This window comes from Mauremys mutica, chromosome 4 (assembly GCF_020497125.1).
Source record: "Mauremys mutica isolate MM-2020 ecotype Southern chromosome 4, ASM2049712v1, whole genome shotgun sequence".
Classification (NCBI taxonomy): Eukaryota; Metazoa; Chordata; order Testudines; family Geoemydidae; genus Mauremys; species Mauremys mutica.
Genome location: NC_059075.1, coordinates 35,640,590 through 35,654,812, shown reverse-complemented (window position 1 = coordinate 35,654,812; position 14,223 = coordinate 35,640,590). Strand labels below are relative to the sequence as shown.

Genomic DNA, 14,223 nt, shown 5'->3' with positions numbered 1-14,223 from the left:
CTCCCTCTAGTCTCCCACCATAATACAATCTGATCCCTCCATGAAGCAGCATGATTCCCTGCCATGTGGAAATGCTGTGGAAGATCCTTTGAGGGCCCCTGGGGAGGAGGGGGAACATGCCATAGAGTCACTGCTCCTTCTGCTGCTCCTCTCGGGGGTTTTCTGAACAAGTAGCCATCTCTTTGCTCCTCTCTGCTACTCACAGTAGAGCAGAGCAAGGACTTGGTGATTTTATACTTGCACCAGCTGTGGTGCTGACATTTCCCTGGGACCTTTTGAAAACTGTCAGCCTGGCTGCATCATTTTAACACATGGAAAAGTTACCTCCCCTCCTCCCAGCTTCACTCTCCAGACCCTCTTTTTCCACCTCCAGAAGCCTTTCTGCACATAGCCTACTTTATCATGTAGCAACTGGCAAATGAGATTGCTAATTAGTTTATGCATTAATTACTTTTCCATCTGTGTTCCCGATTTGGGAAGCAGGAGTGGAAATGGAAGATAATTAAGACTAACGGAGGCCTGTGACCAGCTCCCTCATCTTTCTCTCTTTCTTTCTCTCTCTATTCCTGCCAGACGTTAATGCATCAGTGGAATGTGTCACTGTAATGTTCATAGACCCAATTTGTATAGCACTCTCTAGATTCTGCTGTGCCAATAAGCTACATTGCCAGACATCCAGCATTTAGAGGGTAGCCTAACTCTCCAGCAGCCCAACATGCTAGCAGTCTGATTCATTAGCAGTCTGACTCTTATCTGTTTGACTGTGGCAGTCAAAAGAGTGAACCTAGCTGTGTAGGATGTGCTGAGCCTCAGAAAGTAAATACTTTAAAGTGCTGTGCCCATCTTTATTACAATTGCAAGAATGCAATTTTGCAGTCCTATATTGAGTCAAGTGCTGATTGACTCCAATGGCAGTTTTCCTTGATGAAGAATGGCAACATTTAAACAATGTTACAGGCATCTCTGGAAAATACACAATTCCGTGGGGCAGCTCATAAGCTTGTAACTTCCAGGGTGCTATGCTGAAATCAGTGGGAAGCAGGTATCTAGGCAATTTTCAGAAACCCATTAGGTGCCTATCTACATCTCTAAACCCCTAAATAACTTTAAAAACCTGGCCCATATGAGCCTAAGTCTCATTGAAAGTCAATGGGAGTTAGGCATCTAACTCACTTAAGATGTTTTTGAAAATCCCACTGTGCCTATTATTATCTTCATATGCCTAAATACCTTTGTAAATCTGGCCTCTAGGCCCTTTTAAAAAATGTTACCTTATGTGTCTAAGGCCCAAATCCTCAAAGGTAATTAGGTGCCTAACTCCTGTTGAAATCAATGGGGCCTGGGTACCTAAATATATTTGAGGATCTGGGTCTGTTAGCTTTGAAAAATGAGCTATAGGTTCTAAGGCATTTTTGAAATTTTTGTCCCAAACGTTCTATAGAATGTGCCAACCAACATACATATTCCATGTCTAGTAGTTCACTAGTAGCCTTCACCTGACTCTAAAGGCTCAGGTGACTCCCACCTGAATCTTCCCCAAGTTGCCTTTAAAACTCTTTTTAATGTACTGTTCACCAGCTGGGGAAGGTGGAACTCAAGCTTTATGCTTCTCCCATGGGTACTAGACCTGGTCTTGAGCCTGTTTCTGTGCTTAACACTAATCTAATTCAAGGTATGTAAAATGACACGAGAGTGAGTTGTTGTTTTTTTTAAATCAGTTCTTCCCTTAGAGACAGACTGCCAGTCACTGCTGGATTGAACAGTGTAAAGACATCCCTATGCAAAACCTGCCACTCTGAGTTGGAATCTTTTACTGAGAGGTGGGGATCTCTCCATTTCACCTTTGGCAGAATTACTCTCTGAAATAGCACATCAACGAAAGGCGGAAGCCGAGGGTTCTAGAGAAGAAAGTGTGCTGCCCCTCACATGCTGTGAATGACAGCTTAATTTCAGTCAGCTTCACTGGGTGCCCCAAAACACTTGAAGGAAGCAATACTTTTAGGAAGTTAAACCCAGTCACAAAGTTTTGCCATTTTATATTCCAGGAGAATAAGACACCTTTGCTCACCGATTTGTATTTCAAAACACAGAAGATATGTGCTAAGTCTACTAACACTGTCAGTCTCAAAGGTAATGTAAATATATACATATGGCACGGAGGAGGATTTTTTTTTTTAATTATTTGATTTTTACAGGGTAAGCAAACTGCAGGAAAACATTTTGTGGTTTTTTTTAAAGTGTGTGTGTGTGTGTGTGTGTGTGTGTGTGTGTGTGTGTGTGTGTGTGTGTGTGATTTTAGCTGTTTTAATCCCTGCCTGGAACTGAGGAGTGCACATCACAAAAAGTTCTAAGATGGCAATAATTAAATATTCTTTATTCTTAAGGGCCAAAAATATGGTAATACAAATGATTACCCAGGTCCACCAAGCCTGGGTGTATCTTTATTGATAACCATGGAGCTATGCAGCCTAACATGCACAGTAAGTCATGTAGATCTACAGATTTGGAGAGGATTAATCCTTTTTTCTTTTTTTTTTGGCTGTAGGGATGGGATTTTCTTTTGGCTGTTGCATCCATTACTTAGCCAGCCAGAAGAAGGAAGATCTAGAATTTGGGGTGCTAGCCTGGGACTTTGGGGACCCAGATTCTATTTTCCTACTCTACCTCAGTCTTCCTGTATGACCGTAGGCACTTCCTGTCTGTTCCTCAATTTCCCATCTGTAGAAAGGTGATAATAGAACTTATCTACTGTTACAACAATAAATCTGATGTCCAGAAAGTAATTTGCCATCACATCACTTTTTGAGATGAGTGAAACAATATGAAATGAAACCTGTCTGAAATAACCACCTGAGGGATCAACAAAAATCAGTCTCTTTTAGCAGAGATGGGTGGGTCTACTGAATTCTAAACAAAATTGTACATATGAGAATGCTTTAAAATGTTTTCTGAAGACAGGACTGTCTAGCGGAGATGAAACAGGCAGCACATTTAACTTGCTGTTTCTCTCTCTCTCTCTTCCCCCCCTCCCCCCGTCTCTCTAGATATGTATCTTTTTCGTGCTTGTTTGTTTTGTCTGCTATTCTTTCAGCTCTCTCCTGGATCTTGATATGAGGTACACAAGATTCAATGAGCCTAGTCTACCCCTGATGTAGCTTCAGTGAAATGAGTGGGGTAACACCAGAGATGGATTTGCCTGATTTGTAAAATGGAAATGAATAAATACATAATTATGTATGTATTAATAATTATCAATAATATTTATTATTTGCATTGTTGTAGCATCAAATCATGAACCAGGACCCTATTTAGTTTGCTAGGTGCTGTATTAACAAATACGCTCCTATAGATCTCTTCAAATATGATTGTCACCAAAGCTTTACAATATTAGGTATTTAGAATCTATGTCTGCCCACTATCCCATTACAATTCACCTGAGATACACTGAGTCACACAAAATGATATCCTGATTGAGGTGAGGTGCTTACAACCCAGTGTTTCCCCTCAGCCAAAGCCCCTTCAGGGCAAGGTTTGTCTCTTTTATGCTGAATCTTCTCCCCCATATTAATTACCTTTTCCAAGTTTTCCACTCACTGTTCCAGGTAATATATTAAATTGTATTTTGGCAGATGGCAATTGCAAAATGAAAGTTGATCCTTTTTCATTAGAAAAAAAAACCCTTAATACTCTTTTGGTGTTTCCAAACCAAGGGCTGAAACGTATGGGCCATTAACGTCAATGGGAGAATTTCCATTGCCTTCATTGTACTTTGGATCAGCGTCATAGTCCTTTCTTCTTTGACAGCACAGCTAGGTGCATTGGCAGCTTATTATTTTTATTGTTTAATGATTGTCACAAAACCAGAAAATTGACTGCGCTTTGATCCCTGTTCACAATTTGAGGTGTTTTGTTTCATAGAGACGGTACTTGGTCATGCTGTGAAAGCAGAGGACTGGACTCAATGACCTTTCAAGGTCCCTTCCAGTTCTATGAGATAGGTATATCTCCATATATATATATAAAAAAGTTTTCTATAAGTGAATGATTATTGGACATGATTTTTCTTTTAAATAGTATTTCATATTAACTTATGTGTGATTATAATTCTTAAAACATGCCTCTGTTTGCAACTTTGCATAAATAAATATTAATAATAAAAGTGTCCTCAACCCAAAACCTCTCCAAAACCAATGTTTTCTGCATAGAAATGATGCCTTGAATATGTCAGGGGTTTAGGAAGTGACAGATGTTTACTGATGTGTCTCATGTCTCCCACATTGATCTACCCCATATCAGTCTGTATGAAACTATCATATTCTTGATATATTTTGCAATACAAAAATATTTGTTGGATACATAATGACACAGGGAGGGTTTTATTTTCTTGGGGAAAATATCATTTCTTTTAGAAAGAAAGAAAGAAAGAAAGAAAGAAAGAAAGAAAGAAAGAAAGAAAGAAAGAAAAATTAAAAAAAATATATTTTGTCATAACAAGAAAAGTTGTTGCTAACTGGATTGATTTAATAAAAATACATACATAAATAAAAAGGATGCTCCTTCTGAACAATACTCGGTTACCAGAATTGCATGTGTGAGTGGGTGACATATATCTGCTGCTCTGTGGGATCTGTAATTCTAGACTCCTTTGCCCCGATAATGAATGTAAATGAAATGAAATATCCTTGAAGTAGTTATAAGGGATTGTTTAATGTGACACCATGCAAGGCAAAGCCAGGGCTCCCTCAATAACATTCAATTAATATCTGTAAATGGAATGTAGCTTTTGTGGCCTGTGATGGCATGAGAGTATTTAATGCTTCTAGTGTGATATAAGTCATTGCACAATGCCATGGGGAAACTGATGAGACAGCTGTTTGTGGATGGCATCGTCTAAATGATCTACAAGTAGCTGCTATGAAAGGGTCTAAAAGTTTTATAACCAATGATATGTGGGGAAAAACATTATCAGTCTAGGATTCACGCTGAAATCACATCCTTTGCAAAGCATTATGTAACAAAAAGTATAAACATTAAGAAGTGCAGTATTTCAATAAAGCAGTAGTAAGACATTTCTAACTGCACTATAAAACTCAATATTTTATTTTATAACAGATCACTCACTGCTTCTTAGTTTTTATTACAAAAGATAAGGGACATAAGAGTCTTTGGACTTGTAAGGATTAGGTTTTTAGTGGTAAATGTTGGTAAACATCAATTTCACCATACACGCACAAACCGATGAAAAAATATTTCAATTGATAATAATCAAAATTTACAGAGAATTAAAATAAGAAAAATGCTGCTTGAGAACTTCTTAAAGTTTAACTTAAGGATATTTACTCTGCATATTTTGACATGTGATGTTGACAATTTTTGGTTTAATGGTTATAAAGCTGTAACTTTTTGAATCTCAACATCTCCTATCATTTTCTGACCCACTATGGTCTGATCCCCCATAATTTCCTGCAACTGTGAAAATTTAAATAGATAAAAATAGAAAATAAATGTTTAAAAATAAACTTTGATAATATCCCTCAATATTATAAAGAATAAAAATTGAATGCTGCCAAGCTTAACTAGGGAAAGCTTTAGGTACACCTGACTGCTTGCTAGTGCTTAAAAAGTTTGCTGGGCATAGGCAATGAAAATGATAAGAAAGTTGAGAGCTTTAACCAGCAATCTCATTTCTCAACATTGATTTAAGTGCCTACACTTATCACGGTTGGAATTTCCAGCCAGCATTATTTCTTAACCCTTCTGCTGCTGGTTGTCTGCCACACTTTGGCTGTGCTGCCAGCATCCATTAACATTTTGCTTAAGGCAATAGTATGTTATGATTGCCACTCAGTAGGCAGTGCAAATACCTGGATATATATTTTTCAGGAAGTACATCAGGGCATGTACATTCAGCATCAGGTTCAGCATCATGAGAAGGAATATTCTTCCTGGTACTGTCACCAGCATGGTTTGTATGTTCTATCTCTGTGTATCTGATACTTTCAGCAGAATACCAGAACGTTATATTTTTCATTAATATATCCAGCATGTTTCACAGCACAGCAGTTGTGTTCTACATGGAAGCACCTGTTTTGTTCCAGCAGTATCTAATCGATAGCTTAATAACATGGTGCATATATTCTATTTGTACAGATCCATAACTTTCAGCATTACGACATCTGTTCTTTCTGGGTAAACCTGGATCTTTTGGCAGCATAGCAGATACATTCTATCTGGATGAAGACAGAACATTTGGCAGTGGTCAAGTGGTTATGCTCACCCCTCATTGTAAACTTAGGGCTTGATCCAAGTCTCATTGAGTTTGCTGGGAACAGAATTGTGCCTTGAAATGCATGCTTGAAAAAATATGTTTGCTAGAGATTATGGAAAGATCAAATAGTTCAATGTAACTTTGTATTATTAAAAAAAGTTTGATTATATCAGATAAAGTTTCAGTTGATTGCTGACTATTAATTTCTTCCATAGAGTGGGGGGAACTTAAGGGAAAAGTGAGAGGAGGAATATTCATAGCTATCTTTCAACAAGTTATGGTTCTACTCAGTTTTAGAACAGCAGAAATTTAAAAGATTCTGTTGAATAATATTTTCCCCTGTGTGTGAAATCCTGTTACCAGTTATAAGCCAAAGTATATTTTGAACTGCTCGCAAATATATGGGAAACATTCTAAAAATGTTAACAACTCAAGTTAACAGCCAGGCAACAAGAGATGCTTCTTCTTAAATCATCATAATTTATGACATGGAAGGTATAGTTTACTAGCTGCTATCACTGAGATTTACCTTCTGAATGTTGAGAATTTAAAGACTTTCATAATGATTATATGATTTAGCTATTTTTTTTAAAACTGAATGAACATGGATCTCAGGCAAATGTAATAAGCATTTTTAAGATTTCCCTGTCCTTTTATTGTGCAAATGTCCCTCATTTTGTGTCTTGTCCCACATTTGGATCCTGGCATATTGAGAGGTATGTAAGGTAGAATTAAGAAGCATTAGACTTTGCCATATAAGGTATCAAACATTGCTTGTGATTCCTTATTTCAGACAAGACATAAAATTGAGGTCTTGACCATTTGTTGTGAAAGCTCTTCTGGCATTTTTCTGGAGAGCATGAATGTTAACAGTAGTGTCCTAAACAAATCTGAATGAGATAATAAATATATTTTCTACCCCCCTGCCTTCCCCATCCTCCGGATATGCCCTGTAACTTGAATAGGATGTGTATTCTTCTTTGCTTTCTGACCTCCAGAGGCATCTTTCTAAGCCAAAAGTCATATTTCACCACATGTGAAGGGGCTGCAGTTCAGAGGAGGGTGAAATGGTTCCTCTGTGTGCCTGTCAACTGTGCCACATGTAAGATGGGGAATGTTTCCCTGTGAAACTGTCCCCCTCTTCCTGGAACACCACAGATGTTCTAGTGCAGGTTCTCTGAACAATATGGACTCTGCTGGGTTTATCAGAAGTTGGCTGGGGAGGAGCAGGAGGGGACTTTTCACTCTGTGTAACTTTAATGAGATTTTCTGTACCTCTGGTCCCCTCCCATGCACTTCAGTATGAGAGGGAGAGGCCTTCTGCCCAACACAGCTGATAGACTCTGTGAGCTAGGTTTTCCAAAACGCTCAATGGCTGATTTTCAAGTTCTAGGGCAAGTCTTTTAAAGAGATCATCTCTTATTTAAGCACATGAATAAAAAGCAGATATATTAAAAGTACTCAGCTCCAGAAGCTCCCATTAGAATACCCAGATTTACTATTGAAAATATGGTAATTTATTTAGGTGCTGAAATGTGAGGCACATTTGTTGGAAAACCCAGCTCTGCCTGTGGGTGCTGAGATATTTTTTAAAAATTGGTAAAATAGCTCATTGCCAACAACATTAGTCCCATTTTAATAGATTATTCTAAAAAAACCCAACCCCAAATAGATATGGATTGAGATTTCTGACACCCCAAAGAGAAGGGGGGAGGTAGAAGGATTGGCTCTGGAGTTTTGATTCATCTCTTTATGAATATGGAACAGTGCAGAAATTCAGAAGCAGAACTACGTTCAGATAGAAGAACTCTGCTAAATACTGGTATAGGGGCCTAAGTCCGCTGATAAAAAAAGGCAGGTCTTTGATGAGTCAGGTGAAGGGGAACTGGGGAGTAAATAAGAAATGTGGAGAGGGACTAAGTTTGTTAAATCAGGAAATTAAATAAAGGAAAGACCTAGGAGAGGAGAACACCTTATTCCATTTACTCTTCCATTAAGGAGTTACTTTCCCCCTTTCAATATGTCAAACGTGTCAGCCCAAAGCTTTTCTATAAAGAATACAATTCTGGCCTGGGTGGGTGTTTCTGGTCCAACTGCTAGTGAATTTATCAAGCTGCCTCTAATAGAAATGGAAGACATTGAGTATAAATGTAAGGCAAGGACTCCATTCTGAGGGGGATGCTTTAGGGAGCGAGTGGAGAGGAAATGTAGCAAGATCCTTGGAGAGAAGCAGTTTGAAGAGAGTGCTGCAAAGGGGATGTAAAAACAACAAGGAGTCCTTGTGGCACCTTAGAGATTAACACATTTATTTGGGCATAAGATTTCGTGGGCTAAAACCCACTTCATCAGATTCATGGAGTGGAAATAAATTTGTTAGTCTGTAAGGTGCCACAAGGACTCTTCCTTGTTTTTGCTGATATAGACTAAAACGGCTACCACTCTGAAGCAAAGGGGATGGCAACACTGAATATCCCACTGGGGATAGCACCATCTTTCCATTGCTGTCTATCCGTTCCCTGTCACTGAGAGTCAGAATGATGAAGGGGAGGCAATACCCAGAGGAACTTGGTATTCTTGTAATAATCATGTAATTTGTTTCCACAAGTCTAACAGTGCACAGGCATCCACAGTCCATACACACAGAGAAGGGAAAGAGAGAGTGAGATTGGAGCCCAACAGCAAAGCCCATCAGACCCCACAGTCACAATGCAGTGAGTATGTTTTGTTCTCGCACAACAGGGGGAAGTTCAAATGGGATTTTTCTGTTTTTATCTCTTGCATTATTTAGTCGGTAAGTTCTTTGAGGGCAAGGTCATCTAGGGGTTGCATTGTAAAAGCGCAGAGCACATTCAGGGCTCTATCGACCATGAGTTACACTAACATCCCTCTCCTGCATCCCTGCTTTCTGCACAAGGAAAAAACAACAAACCTCTCCTTTCCTCCATTCCTCCTGAATTCCTTCAATTCTATGCTATAAATAGAACAGGAAGATCTGCAGTGCCCTCACCATCTTCATAGTACTTACTGCAATGATCTAAATCAAATCTAATGCTTCAGGGCTTTAGCTCATCATCTCTAGGGATCAGGAAGATGTTTTCTCTCCTAATGCACAGTTGGCCAGATGCATTCCATTTTTGTTTGTTTTTTGCACCTTTAACGAAGAATCAGTTATTGGCCACAGACAAACTGTGTTTCTAGTTGCTTACCTGGTGAAACTTGCTTACATGCTCAGGATCAAACTGAGTGTAAGGTTGAGGGTCAGAAAGGAATTTTTCCCCAGATCAGATTGGCAAGGATCTGGGGGTGGGGGTTCACCTTCCTTTTCAGCACAAACCGTGGATCATCTGCTAGTATCATCTGGACACATAAACAACAAACAATTCCCTGCCCTTGCAGGGCCCTCAGATGTTAGTGGCCTGTTGGTCTCACCTGTTCTCTTCCTGTTTAAGCTGCTGATGATTCGCAAATGGCCAAGATAATTGGCTATGGTTTGATCAAATAATACCTATTTGGAAAGACACCAAATCAAGTTGTCTTTTATCTTTGGTTATTTGTAAATGGGACACAGGCAGGGTGAGTGATTTACCACAAGTTACTTAGAGAGAAAGTGGCAGAGTTGGGAACAGAACCCAAGAGTCCTGACTCTGAGATACACTAGTCCAGGGGCCAACAATCTTCACACATGGCCCATCAGGCTAATCTGCTGGTGGGTCGGCAGACATTTTAGTTATGTTGACTGTTGGCAGGCATGGCCCCCTCAGCTCCTGGTGGCCGAGAACGGTCAACATAAACAAAATGTCTCGTGGCCCGCCAGCAGAGTACCCTGATGGGCCATGTGTGAAGATTGTTGGCCCCTTCACTAGTCCTTACATACAGCTGGGGCAGTATTGCCAGGAGAAGAGGATGTTCAGGACCCAGAGAGGAGAAGGAGAGAGAAGGACAATAGTTGTGGGAGTCGGAGAAAGAGAAGCCGCCCTACTTGGAGCAGGAGCAGTTAAGGAACTAATGGTTCCAATACCAGGCAGAAGACAGGGGGAAAAAGCAGCACTATGGAAATGAATGGGCACAAAACACGAGAGAGGAAGTGTGTGTGTGTGTGTGTGTGTGGGTGGGTGAAAACTGAGATGTTGAAAGGTAAAGTCCTACTGTGATCTGTGCCCTAAGGAGGGAGGGACAAACACCGATTATTAGGAATTTGGAAAACTCTGTGGCCATTCCCAATGGGGGAGAAATCCTGGGGCTCTCATCCCTCCCTATTTCTCTCAGGTGAAAGTGCTGGAGGCCTTTTCCTGACTGAGCCAGGAGGAAGAGGGAAGAGTTTCTACACAACTTAAGCCATGTCTAAACTACAGGCACTATGGCAGCACAGCTCAGGCACTGCAGTATAGATGTTCCCTACAGTGACAAAAGGGTTTTACCATTGTTTTAGGAATTCCCTCTCCCCAAGCAATGGTAGATAGGTCAACAGAAACTTTCTTCCATTGGCCTAACTGCATGGTTTCATGCAAATTTTCACAATCTTGAGCACCACAGTTATGTCGACCTAATTTTAAGTGCAGACCAGGCCTTAGAGATGTGTTGTTAGAAATATAGCAAATACCCATGGAAGCCCAATGCAGACATACGCATCAGGCCGTGAATGGGTCCAGGGATAGGATCTCTGAGCTAGTGATGCAGATGGAGAGAGTGGATGAATGAATGGAGATAATGTATGTCCATCACCATGAGGGTAAGAAAGGATGCTTGGGACCCAAGGGCAGTTCCCAAAGGCCATTGGAAGAGCTCAGGTTACATCTATCCAAAAAGCTGCCCAGCTGGCAAAGCAGGACTTGGGCAGGAAACTCTCCCGGCTTGAAAGGACGGACCACTAGAAAATCAGCATGACAAGGGCAGATCCAGGCTCCCATTCCATTATACAAACCATCTCAAGCACACTCCTGTGCACATGTACCAATGCTTATCAATCTTGTTATAATAATAACAATATACAAATAATGGAACTTCTTACTGCCCTGTAAATGAATCTTATGTTATGTGGGAAAGTGCTGTTCCATTTCTCATCTTGCTTCTCTAAACATAATCATAATTTATAAATGCCAAATCCTTAATCAGTCAAGCCATCATTGACTTTAATGGGAGTTTTAACTGAAGAAGGACTGCAGGAACTTGGCCCCTAGACAATTTTGAGAAAATTATATACGGGAAAAGCAGTAAAATAACTTTCAATTTCTTGAGCAAAATTAAAATCTGTCATTAATCCCCAAGACTTTAATACAGTGGAACTCCTACTTGCACATTCATATTGGTAAATGTAAAGTTCACTGATCTAGATAGAAAGGTACATTTTCTTTCATAGTCAAGCCTCTTAAGTTTTGAGAATTTCAGCCTTTTGCAACAGTTGAAAGTCTTGGGGTTCCAAAAGTTTTGTTCCATGTAATCAGCATCCAGTGTTTAAATACTTATTACTACAAGTCTTGGGCCTGATTTTGATATCATGCACATTTTACACCAGTTCAACAACACTGACTTCAGTAGAGTTATTTTTTCATTTATGCTAATATAAATCAGGTCCCCTTTCCTGAATAACCAGAACTTCCAGGCCCAAGGTTATTCCTGATGTAAGTATTCAGTAGTTATTCAGGGACAAATCTGGATCCTTTAGAGGGCAAAACTGGTCTGGAAATCTCATAGGGCAGACGTTATTTCTTGCAAAGTTTCCAGTACTTCATGTCACTTTTTAGGATGGAAATATTGTAGGACAAGTCTCTCCCATGGCATTTCACCACTTCAGATTCCTGTTCTGGAACCCCAAAATGGAAGGACTAGTGGATAAGTTAAAAATCTGATTCCAGTTTTGTTTGAGTTTTGGGAAAATATGTTGTTTATTTAACTGATTTTGTACAAATCTGGTCTCACACACAAGTGAAAAAAAAAACAGGAATATATACCTCCATATATGAACATTTAAAAAAAGAGTGTAACAGACAAATAGTTGGAATTGAGATGTGTTGGTTTATGAAATATTTGAATTGGCTCTAGGATGAGATTGAGATTTGATATAATGGAGAAAGTTCTGATCCATCTAATCCCCATGAGCAAATAGGAAACAAATACTGGCAGATGGCTAATATCCAAGGTGTTGTACTTTCCATTTCCATGATTCTGACATTTGAGGTTATTCTAGGGGCCATATCCAGCTCTTTATTATGTAGGTGCACCAAAAATAATTTCAAACACTTGGTTATATGCTAATCTATCTATTTACAGAAAGTAGTGGCCTGCCTACCCCATCCTTCCCAGAGCAGTAGTAAGGTGAGTCTCACTAGATGACCCTCCACCTACCCTAGCTATCCTGCCCTAAACTCACTGAGATCTATTCTGTGACTATTATTACTGTCTCCTGAGAAACAACTCCCAAAACTATGGGCAGGATTTATCCCTAAAATAGCAATATATAGGCTATCCCCAAATGTGCTTTAAGTAGGAAGGATCTTGCCTTCTTCTAGGTACATTGAAAAAATATATTTGAGAGCATCGGACGGTGGATGGAAAAGCAAGGTGCCCGGAGAGAAAAAGGTAAAATCGAGATGTGAGAGAAGGGAAGCTAAAAGAAGAAAAAGAGAAGAAAATGTCCATGGGATTTAGGATGCTCATGATAACACACCAAACTGCTGCTACATGAACTTCACTCCTGTGCAGTGCTGAAATTCAGCTGCCAAAACCAAGCATACTCTTTTTCCAAAATAGCATTAAATTTATTTCAACAACCTGTCCAAGCAATTCCATTTCGTTATGAACTGATGAAAATCCATCACTAGCCAATGATAGACGTGACACTTCCTTCGGTCTGATTTAAGTGCCCTGTATAGACAGCTATAGTAATCCTATTAAAAGTGAGCCACATCAGTAGGATTCCTCCCTCTATTACGGTTAGTGCTAGACCACCAACCTTACAGCAAGGTACCAACACAAAACGAGAAATCCCAGTGCACTTGTAACCTGTCCACGAGTGATTCAAATGAACAAAAAGCTTAGTTTCATCATTTCTCATCTTGTTGTATATTTATCTAGCACCTTGCCTCCTCAAATTCATCACCTGCTTAAACAGGTGCAAATGACGACAGAACGCACATGGGTGGTAGGTGTAGTCTGTGGAATATAATCATCACTTCATTTAAGGCAAGAACCCTGAAAGGCCAACTTTGTCTCAGAAATGGGTAATAGGAAGAGCTGTTAGGAAACCTTCTAATGTAGAGGTGGAAGTAGTATGTCTTCCTTCCACAGAAGTTAATCCCCTCCTCAGGGAGCAATAGTCTTAGCTGGTGCAGAGAGATGACCAGTACACCCTCCCACACCAACTGTGATTAATCTGACTATATATTAGTGAAATATGTATAAAATGTAAAGTGCTTTACTATATTAAAAACCCTTGCAAATCTGTGTGTTGTTCTACCAACATGTGTCATGTGTTGATGAGTGAGCATAGATGTGCACATCACCATTGCAACATGCACTAATTTGCCATGTTGTAGGCAAACTTTCCAGACTAGTGTACCCCTTTCAGGAGTCTGGTGTATCCCAAGTTTCACCTCACTTAAAAACTATTTTCTATTTTTATGTCTGATTTTGTAAGCAAAGTGTTACAGCACACTATTACTAAAAAATTGCTTACTTTTTAATTTTTACCATATAATTATAAAATAAATCAACTGGAATATAAACATTGCACTTACATTTTAGTGTATAGTATATAGAGCAGTTGTCATAAACAGATAGTTAAGGGATAGATTCGGGAACAAATTTCCTGTCAGGGGCCATGAAAGACCTGTGGGAAGCTCATGGGGTGAATCACTTGGTTGCCACCCCATACCACCACCAAACCAATGGCCTGGTGGAGAGGTTTAATGGAACTTTGGGGGCCATGATCCGTAAATTCGTAAATGAACACTCCACTG

General features: G+C 39.6%; 1 long non-coding RNA gene across 2 annotated transcripts; it reads left to right on the top strand.

The window, feature by feature from the left end:
- Positions 1-1,480: 1,480 nt before the first annotated feature.
- LOC123370365 lies at positions 1,481-6,349 on the top strand. 2 transcript variants are annotated; one of them, XR_006579384.1, is made up of 4 exons: positions 1,481-1,672; positions 2,046-2,130; positions 3,092-3,234; positions 6,151-6,349. It is a non-coding gene; the product is annotated as an uncharacterized LOC123370365 (long non-coding RNA). The 2 variants fall into 2 exon arrangements; XR_006579385.1 differs by having other exon boundaries at positions 3,045-3,234.
- The last annotated feature ends 7,874 nt before the right edge of the window (positions 6,350-14,223 follow it).